Genomic DNA, 11,927 nt, shown 5'->3' on the forward strand with positions numbered 1-11,927 from the left:
ACAAGCTAGAAATTGTAATCTTGAATTAGCAGATAAGATGAAATATTTGGCTGCTTGTTCTCTTTTTGTTCTTGGCTTCTGTTTGATTGCCCTCTGTGTGTTTTTGTTAATTGGATGCTTCTGCTGCTTTTTAATCAACACAGCCGAGATTTATGAACTGGTATGACAATCCTTTGTCCAATAATACTTTCGGTGTGACAATCTTTTAGAGCTAGCAAGACAATTAAAATGAACTAGCAAGACTTTCGGTATGACTATTGATTGTCATACCGATTATCATATTAGTTCAAATGAAATTGTCTTACTGAATTAATAAGTGATTTTAATCTAAATAATAATTCTATCAAGACAATCAACTGAATTAGCATGACTTTCGGTATGACTATCAATTGTCATACCGATTGTTATACTAGTACAATCAGTTGTCTTTTTAGAATTAAAACAGATTTTAATCAATTAAAATTCTGAAAAACCTTAATATTAATTCAGAATTAATTAATCAATTAATTTAATTAATCAAATAAATTAATCTTTGCAGATATAATTTATTTTCATAATTAAAATATATGACTTAATTAATTAATAGAGAATTAATACTAACCCTGAGCAGCATCCATTCTTCTGACAATCTTCTGAAAGTCACTGAGTGTAACACCCCCAGATCCGGGGTCGGGGATCCGGGTCGTCACGGTCTTTCTTTCCACAATATCACTTCACTTAATTAATAATAAATAACCTTATGCTGTGACCCCACACTAACACACACCACAACCCGTTATAGTCTCAGAGATGAAATTTAAATAAGTACAAGTCTTTGAATCCACAATTTAAAAGTTATTACAACCCAAAATGATTACTTGATAAATTTACAGTTAATTGCCATTATCTGCCACAAGTTATAATTATACATAATTGATTCTCAAAAGTAGATGGTCTGATCTACAATAGATCTACCTTTGCAGCTATAGCAGCTACAACATCAACGGGAAGACGCGGGACGCTTCCCACGCGCTTGCGCTGGGTCTGCTGGGGTCTGGCCATCTCTCCTAACTGTTGTTGTGTGATGAAGAAATAAAGCAAGGGTGAGCAGCAAGCCCACCAAAATAATATGTATAATGATTTACAATATATGAGCCTACTCATAATACTCATGAAAGTCTTGGTCAAAAGAAATGAACCAAGTTTGATATCTTAATGCGATGAAGTCGCAAAATATTCAGTATATATACATATATACTTTTCAAAATATTGGAAGTCCTCTTCCATGCATAATATACACAAAGTCCCAGTGTATAACTGTATATAAAAAAAATATCGTTGCAAGGTGATCTCATATATCTAACCCTGTCTCAACGTTTTTCTGAAAATCTTTGTCATTCATAAGACAATTATTAATTAGATATAAGTTTAAAAGATGAGGTTACCAAATACCCCAATATACTTATATCTTTCCCAATACTACTTGAACTACCACCGTTCAAGTTATAATCAGTTTCAAAAGTTCATCACATAGATGAGACTACAAGACAAGATTTGAATAGATTCAATCTTTGAAATATTATTGAATGAAATAAAGTTACGAGATACTTTATTTAGTCCCGATATATATATATCCACATATATATATCTCTTAAACATTTCCTGGAACCTCTGTTATGTAAAGTATGAACAGAGTTTGAAACATCCAATGAACTTTGGAAAGGAAAAGAATTTTGGCATAAACCCGATATCTCGCTGATCAGGCAAAGATACCAATAAGTAACCTTTTCTACTAGTAGATGGACGAATTCCCCACTGGTCATCACCCTGGTCATAATTAAGACCTATGCTGGACTGCCACTCAGCCACTTATGCATTTGATGGACTCCCACTGAGCCACTTACACAATAATAGACCGTACCCCGGCCTGTCGCTTATGCCGACTCAATGAGAGGGGCTTACTTCCCGAACGTTGGGCAAGTAATCAATTCATTTACCAAATCTGCAACCTTGTTGCGAATATAAAATACACCACAGAGCCGGATTCCCCAGGTTTTGAGCGAGTATTTAAATCCCCTTAAAAGGAAGATCTTAAATATAAAAATGAGTTTTGGGATCCGCTCTGACTTTTAAAAATCATTTTGAAGACTCGAAAACACTTTAAAGAGTGTTTGGAGTAAGGCTGATTTAATGAAGTAAATCAGTCCCCAGAATATTTAGAAAATGACTGAATATTATTATTTTAATAATATTCCCATAAAGAATAATCTTTATAAAAATAATTGAAGTAGAAGTATTAAAACTTATACTTGAAATAAACATTAAATAACCAAAGATATACTTATATGAAAGTATTATCTTTATTTGAATAATCGAAAATAAGTTTGATTATTGACATCTTATTCTTTAATAAAATAAAGAATATATCTCAGCAAATAATCGGAGTCATAGATCCTCAAATGAATATTCAAATAATATTCAATAAATAAAATAAGCTGAGTCATAATACCTCGAATGAATATTATAAATAATATTCATTAAATAAAATAAAGGAGTCATAAGTCCTCGAATAATATTCGAAATAATGTAATAAAGTTTAAAGTTATCGAATAAACCTTATTCGATTAATAGTTTGGAAAACTATAACCATATATATATATAAATATATATATATATATATATATATATCCATATCCATATATACAAGATTACTCGGGATCCTCGACTCCCGGTTTTAGAAAATATTTTCACCTTTTGGGTCCCTATACTAAGGGTATATGCAAGTTACCGCTATCCTCTAGCATAGGTATTATCAAATGAACCAACAGATATATATTTCAAGAATATGAAACAGGCATGCATATATACCATATTAGCATACTCCAATATATTGCAAAATTTGCTACTAACAATCATGCAATATCACAAGATAATGCATATACATATATTTACATCACAACAACAGTATAACGGGTAGAAAACTTGCCTGAGCGACTGGGGTTACGAATGGCTCGGGACGAGTCTGGTAACCTATAAACAACAAGTAAGTTGGAATTAAACCAAAGTCACTTGTAAATCTATACTTTAACTAACTTAGACTCTAACGCTTATTCTGCGCTTACTGATTCGCTTAAGTCACTCGGGTACCCTCGGCTCCACCATTTTTAATAATTTAACCTTTACGAGTTTTAAAGCGATTCCTTCGCGAATGTCTTACCAACTGCCTAACACACTTACCATAAATGTTTCATACATTAATTAACCCTTTTTGGTCTTTAACCTATGTTTCAAAGTAAGGCGAGGGAAAAAGTTTCGTTCGCGAAACGCCGTTACTTGAAACGGTCGTTTCTCCTAAACCGTGCATCGGAATCGAACGAACTACATATCAAAACGAAGCTCGTAACATGAGCTACCTAAACATGGCAGTGGTCACAATCTAGCAGGGGGTCCTCGGGTCCTAATGTTATGCACAAAACAGTCTAAAGAAAATCGGACGTTACGACGGCTATGTTTACGCGATTACCAATATTTATACCACTCCAATTCTTTACCAATTCACTACAAACCACCCAACCATCATCAATACCTCAAACACAACTTATATCAAGGCAAGGTCAGTCCATAATCTCAAGGTTTTCCAACTTATTCAACCACAAACATGATCTACTAACCATAACTTAAGATTCATTAACCATTAACCAAGATTCATATCCAAAATCACCACAAATCCAACCAAACCATCTATCATACATGGATCTTGCTATTCATACATGGATATTTCTATATATACATTAATCCATCCATAAACTCATCAAAACTCAAAGTTCAAACTATAAGTTAAAGGTGAAAGTTGTTTATACCTCCTTGAAGCTTCCTAACACAACCCAAGAGCTTTGAATGCCTAAAAGAACCTTGATCCTTGCTTGTATAACCTTAATCTTTCATAAAAATTCAAGAAAACTAAAGTTATTTCTTGAAGGTTACTATTCACCATCTTCTTCCTTGATTTATAGAAAAAGATTGGCTTGGAATTAGAAGCTTAAACTTATAGGAAGTATGTAACTATCCATGGGGAAGCTTAGATAATTACCTTGCTAAATAGTAAGTGGTGGAGCTTGGATCTTCAAATTTTAAGAAATGGGCCGAGAGCTAGCTTGGGAAGAAGATATTTTTGTGTTTTGTTTGATGAAAATGAAATGATTTGCTTGGTTGGTTGATTTTTGTGTTGTTTTTGGTTAATGACTTAATTAACCTTGATTTTGTGTGGTTATAATTCAACCACACTTCCTTCCCTTCTATGTCATGCTTGTGTCACCTTGCACATGTCATTATGCTCCCACTTGTCCACACCTTGTGGTTTGATGATGTCACAATCCCTGGCTTCTTGTACAAGCTTGTCTCTTGGTCACTTATTTGTTTTACGGTTCGCTTATCTTTCGTTCTCGTTTATCGTTTGAGGGATCATACCCGGGATCTTATTACTTAGGTTCCCTTAACCTTTCTCAATATATTATATTCCTTTTATGATCCTCTCCTATAATCCTTTAATTTCAATCCTTTTTATCCTGTTACCTTATACTCAATTCTCTCCGTATCTTGTGGATTTCCGGGAAAAATCAAAGTGTTCGGAATTGGATTCTGACGATCTTTACATACACTTATATACCACATAGAGTACTAATAATATCCCATAAGATCAATAACAGAACCCCTACATAGCGTGGCATGAAAAGTTTTCTCGTTCAGCAAAAACACTATTCATAAGGGTTTCAAAATTTCTCAAAAATTGGGGTTATTACAGTCTCCCCTCCTTAAAAGGATTCCGTCCCGGAATCAGATAGAAAACAAATGGGGATACTTTCTTAGCATTACACTTTCTAACTCTCGAGTCAATTTTCCACATTGTGGTTCTACCACCAAACTCTGCCTAGTTTGATAATCCTTCTCCTAAGCACTTGTTCCTTTTCACTCTATAACCCTTCCTGGTTGCTCCATATAGGTTACGTCGGGTTGCATATCTATGCGCTCATATGCCCCTATTTGACTGGCATCCGAATTACACTTCCTTAACATTGATACGTGGAACACGTTATGAACTTGCTACATATTCGGGGTTAGGGCTAGCTTATATGCTAACTTCCCAAACGTCTTAATATATCCAAGGGTCCAACAAATTGTAGACTTAGCTTTCCTTTCTTTCCGAACCTCATCAATCCTTTCCAAGGGATACCTATAACATTACTAGGTCCCCTATTTCATACTCTTTATCCTTTCGTGTCAAATCAACATACTTATCATGTCCATCTTGGGCTACTCCCAGCCGTCCTCTGATTAGATCTATCATATCCTTGGTCCTTTGGACTACTGCGGGTCCGAGCATCTTGCGCTCTACAACTTCATCCTAACATAAGGGAGATCGACATTATCTTCCCTCAAGGATCTCATAAGGCGACATCTCGATAATGACATATGATCTATTGTCGTAAGATAACTCAATCCGAATTAAGTGATCATTCCAAATTCTTTCAAGTCTATTGCACAGACTCTCATTATAGCTTTTATCATTAGAGCTTCTGCTTCTCAATACCCATTCTTTTCCAGTTCGTAATCGCTACTACCTTCCGTTCCTAATATTATACTGGTTATACTTTTGCTCGTTAGCGTTCTATAACCTTTTAATAACCACGTCAACCTTAGTATCACGAATGTGTTCCCATTCCGCATACTACCACCACTTTATTACTCCTTTTTCAGTTGTTTCTATTTTCCAAAATTTGATCAATCAAATAGAAGTAAAGGAATTTGTTGAGAGATCACTATGATCATGAACACTTGTTATATTGCATAGTTAGTACAGAAGGTGGCCAGCCTTTAGTACTTGACAAGCAATTAAACAATAGCTGGTATCCTACTCGGCTTCTATCACACAGATAGATAGTCATTCGGCAATACCTCCCCTTCTGGAAGGGTTGTTCTTCTCAGCTTACATGAAATGAAAAGAAGAGAAAAGAACGAATTGAAGAGAATTGTATATATGAAAAAAATATACTGCCACAAAATATCTGGCTTGGAACCTACCTCTGAACTATAGAGGTTTGTCATAGGAGAACAAAACATATACGTATTTATATCAGCATCAAGCATTATAGCCTCGTATTTCCCATGCCTAAATATTTTCGCTATCCCGTCCATCATTCTATGGACCCACACTCTTCCTTGAGCTTATACATAATCACCTTTGAAACTCCCTCGACATCGAAAATCGAATCTGGGATCTCATTCTAGACATCATCGTTACTTGAATTCTATGCTTGCACCGCAACCTTCCCCGTATAATAATATGACTCTCTATTGATAAGAAAGAATAATTATTCACTAGGTAGATACTCTACTTAATTAGTCTATCAATGATAACTTATACACTACCACTACCCGATTAGTGGTACTCAATCTCAACACCCATTCCAATACAACTCTCACGGTTGTAATCAGCTCATTAATCGCAGAATCATTACTGCCTTACTATGGTCCACCACTGACCTACTGTAGTCATTCATTTTCCATGAAGTCTTAATAACTAACCATACGGAGTCCATACATCTCGTATCTAATTCTCCTAAGGAGTTAACATAACCACCAATCACAATTCATGAAGAACACTCCAAACTCTGACGTACTTTCATGACATGAAGCAGATAAAATTTGCAGAAGAGTTTCGCTCAAAGCAACGATAGCAGGTTAATACCATTCTTAATCATATGCCTTCAATAGAAGACTTAACTCAAAGGTTTGTTTAGTCCTTTTTGAACTATGGTCCTGGCTTATCTCAAGATAGTATCTTCTGAGATAGATAGCCCGCTCATGGCGATTACACGAATTAAACCTTTACTAACTACTATTACGGTTGGGTATTGCACAGTCATCAGAAGGAATGTCAATCTTCCAAACCATAATACAACCTTCACAGTTTTAACCATCATCACTGTATTCCTTTGGCACAAGTGCCTATAATTATCCTCTTACCTTTAAAGTGTCGGCCACCTCTTTGGCCTTTCCTGATAGTACAATTTCCTTACAGTCAATGTCATTTTAACCACCTCCAAATAATTTTCTACCTCATTTCAATCACAGCTTATGTGAAGATGTATTCCTTAAAATCTGATGAATAAAAAAAAAATCACCATTTTTCCATAAGTTATTGCCTCAGTCTTTAGAGGTTAATCACTGTCACGACTGACTCTCAACTATACTTAGAACATCTTTTATCTTAAGTCCTAATTGCCTAGAACAATTTCAACCTTTACTGGTTTGATCCATACTTTCTCGTGGTTTAACACGTGCCCCACTTGGCATCATTATAATTACGTCATATTTCCTTTATCCCCATTTCCATTCTTGAGAATTTTGAATATTACCTTTTTCCTTATAAAACCTCTAAGGTTATCCTTCAATCGTTCCTCCTGTATTCCCTAGATACAGGGCATATCACAATACCATTTACTAATAGTAGAACCATTGTCTATATACTTCTGAAGAATTTCTCCACTGATCCTTAAAGGTTATTATTACCTTAATCCTTTCCAATTCATACTGTCAAAACTCATACTATCCCTATTAAGGGTGAAATGCCAACCTTTATGCATTCCCCTAGGATTCGTTTTAAGTTACCGATGTTCTATCCTTAATTCCACCTTTAAAAAGGTACAAGCATCCTTCCATGGATAAATAAAGTCATATATCCCTGATATGGGTATCTTATTCAATCATTCCCACCTCGATAGTAAATGCCTAATTTCACAATAACATCTGTATACAAAATGAGGTTAATCAAAATGGCCTCCAAAAGATAACAACGGTTATCCGCTTTTCTTGCCTAATCTGGTAACGATAACATGGATGTTCTGGAAGATATTGGTCGTGTTCAACGTGAACTTCTTCTTAATAATTCCTTATTTACTTTTGTTGTTTATCTCAACAGTCACCTCAATGTTGGGATATCTTTCATATCTGGCGTCTCCCTTTCTGGGTATCATGCCACCGGTCTTACACTTCACCTTCTTGAAGGTCACTTCCTTCATCCAATTTTCTTAATTTCTTACTTTCTTATCCCCTTAGTCTATCCGCGTCTCATTATTTATCCTTCGAATTATCTCAAGGTTTCCTCGAATCCTCCCAACTTACAGGGGATAAACTATATGCATCTCTTATGCCTTCAACCGTCAACTTTAACTCATGGTGAATCACCCTCATCCTGACGATCATATACTTTTCTATTTCTATTAATAGGAGTCTTTAGGGTTTCCTCATACCCAACTCCCTTATCATTCCTCAAACTCTGTTGCCTTTTTATTCCTTTCCACTTCAATTCCTTTTTATTTTCCTTTCTCTTATCATTATTTCATGAACCAACACAACATAAGCATTGATTTCAAATATCCCGTCATTCTGGATTCGCGTCTTCAGAACGAATCTTAACAACTTTTACAGCTTAGATTCATAATTCATCATACTCGTCTGCCTTTGTTCTGGCTCTAAAGCTTTTACACTATTCCATAACCTTGGGAATTACGATCCCGAAAACAATTGGCTGAACTTTAATCAGTTTATTATAATCTCTTGCTCCGTGCCTTCCTTGGCCTTTCACCAGCGGGTGGTCTCTCTCTTGGGAGGGTAAGTGACAAAACAGTCTTTTGTGGTTCGTCAATCATTTAGAATCTCAAATGATTCATCTATTTCCTTTAGCCAGGCTCTTCCCTCGACTGGGTCAGCTTGTTCCTTGGAACTCTGAGAGCTTAGCGACTTAAAGGTCATGAAAGAATTTCCCACCGCACTGTCTCCTCAGAGTGGTGGTTGGGGATAATAGTCTAAGTTCTGTCTAGACAGGTCTATGAATTGCCGTATAGGAGTACCGTCTCGGGTCTCCTTTCCTTACTCGACTTTCTGTTTCCTTATTATGAAATGTTTCATCCTACTCCCCATAATCGGGGTCATCTTTTAATTTAAAATCCTCATTTTCCACTCCATTATGTCATGGGTTCCTTCTATCTTGATGGCGACCTCCCTGACTATCGCGTTCAGGGTTTGCTCTAAATCTTATTCCTCAACTATGGCTCTCATCTAAGTTCTCATCCTTACACTCTTGAACTTTCGGAACCCAAATTCTATAGGAATACCTCATTATTCCCTTATCATCTTTCTCGATATTAATATTTTATCTAATTGTTGGCTCTCTACCTTCATTCATAACTTTTTCTGGCACAATATGATCTTTTCCAATAATTCGGGCTGTATTGCAATCTCAAACAGCTTTTCGGTACCGGCTCCGGTTACCTTCACTTCTATTTCCATTTTCTCAAAATCTCTTATAAACTCTCCAAAAGGCATTATCATCTTGAGTCTCTCCTTTTTACTAAGGGCATCAGCCACCATATTGGCTTTCCCCGAATGATAAAGAATCTCCCAATCATTATTCTTGGTTAGCTCTAACTGCCTCTTCTGGCATATGTTGAGCTCTTTGTGACGTGAAAATGTACTAGAGCACTTATGGCTTAGGTAATTCTCGCACTTCTCTCCATACAAGTAGTGCCTCCAATCTTTAGGGTAAAACTATTGCAACGAGCCTAAGCTCATGGGCGGGGATATCGAATTTCATATTACCTTAATTGTCTTGACGCAGACGCGATTATCTTGCTGCGCTAAGAAGCACCCTAATTCCTTATGCGAAACGTCACTTACAAATCACAAAATCTCCTTTTTCCATCCGGCAACGCCAACATAGGGGCCGTCACCAACCTTTGCTTCAGTTCTTAAAAGCTGTTCTCGCATTTCTCTGTCTATTCGAACTTCTCAGTCTTATGAGTAAGCCGCGTTAAAGGGGGCTACTATCTTTACAAATTTGAACGAACCTCCGGTAGTGATCGACCAATCCTACCTCTGGTAGTTGACCTAACCATGGTCATCAATTCATCAGTGGCCCTTTATCCATTCTAGTCAGGATCCTCCATGGGATCCTCCTCAGCAACTATCCCTTCTAGGACAACATCCTTAATATCAACATCATCCGGTCCTGCATTAGGACACTCTATCGGATCCACAATCCGATCTCCAATTAGTAATAAAATATCATCGCGCTGTTGCTCCTCAACCTCAGGGTTCGGAGTCCCGCTACTCTATACGATAACGAACTACGCTTCTATCGCTACATTTATAAGGGTTCCCATAAGGGTTTTAACTGTCAGTACTACGTTAGGTAGTCCGACTATGAACTTGGCAAGAGTTCTTATTATCTTAGTGAACTTATTATCTTTACGTCCCATCATCTCTGAGGTTTATAACGCTTAGCTCTGATACCATTTCTGTAACACCCCCAGATCCGGGGTCGGGGATCCGGGTCGTCACGGTCTTTCTTTCCACAATATCACTTCACTTAATTAATAATAAATAACCTTATGCTGTGACCCCACACTAACACACACCACAACCCGTTATAGTCTCAGAGATGAAATTTAAATAAGTACAAGTCTTTGAATCCACAATTTAAAAGTTATTACAACCCAAAATGATTACTTGATAAATTTACAGTTAATTGCCATTATCTGCCACAAGTTATAATTATACATAATTGATTCTCAAAAGTAGATGGTCTGATCTACAATAGATCTACCTCTGCAGCTATAGCAGCTACAACATCAACGGGAAGACGCGGGACGCTTCCCACGCGCTTGCGCTGGGTCTGCTGGGGTCTGGCCATCTCTCCTAACTGTTGTTGTGTGATGAAGAAATAAAGCAAGGGTGAGCAGCAAGCCCACCAAAATAATATGTATAATGATTTACAATATATGAGCCTACTCATAATACTCATGAAAGTCTTGGTCAAAAGAAATGAACCAAGTTTGATATCTTAATGCGATGAAGTCGCAAAATATTCAGTATATATACATATATACTTTTCAAAATATTGGAAGTCCTCTTCCATGCATAATATACACAAAGTCCCAGTGTATAACTGTATATAAAAAAAATATCGTTGCAAGGTGATCTCATATATCTAACCTTGTCTCAACGTTTTTCTGAAAATCTTTGTCATTCATAAGACAATTATTAATTAGATATAAGTTTAAAAGATGAGGTTACCAAATACCCCAATATACTTATATCTTTCCCAATACTACTTGAACTACCACCGTTCAAGTTATAATCAGTTTCAAAAGTTCATCACATAGATGAGACTACAAGACAAGATTTGAATAGATTCAATCTTTGAAATATTATTGAATGAAATAAAGTTACGAGATACTTTATTTAGTCCCGATATATATATATATCCACATATATATATCTCTTAAACATTTCCTGGAACCTCTGTTATGTAAAGTATGAACAGAGTTTGAAACATCCAATGAACTTTGGAAAGGAAAAGAATTTTGGCATAAACCCGATATCTCGCTGATCAGGCAAAGATACCAATAAGTAACCTTTTCTACTAGTAGATGGACGAATTCCCCACTGGTCATCACCCTGGTCATAATTAAGACCTATGCTGGACTGCCACTCAGCCACTTATGCATTTGATGGACTCCCACTGAGCCACTTACACAATAATAGACCGTACCCCGGCCTGTCGCTTATGCCGACTCAATGAGAGGGGCTTACTTCCCGAACGTTGGGCAAGTAATCAATTCATTTACCAAATCTGCAACCTTGTTGCGAATATAAAATACACCACAGAGCCGGATTCCCCAGGTTTTGAGCGAGTATTTAAATCCCCTTAAAAGGAAGATCTTAAATATAAAAATGAGTTTTGGGATCCGCTCTGACTTTTAAAAATCATTTTGAAGACTCGAAAACACTTTAAAGAGTGTTTGGAGTAAGGCTGATTTAATGAAGTAAATCAGTCCCCAGAATATTTAGAAAATGACTGAATATTATTATTTTAATAATATTCCCAT

The sequence above is a fragment of the Apium graveolens genome, chromosome 10 (assembly GCF_009905375.1).
Source record: "Apium graveolens cultivar Ventura chromosome 10, ASM990537v1, whole genome shotgun sequence".
In the NCBI taxonomy this organism is placed as follows: Eukaryota; Viridiplantae; Streptophyta; class Magnoliopsida; order Apiales; family Apiaceae; genus Apium; species Apium graveolens.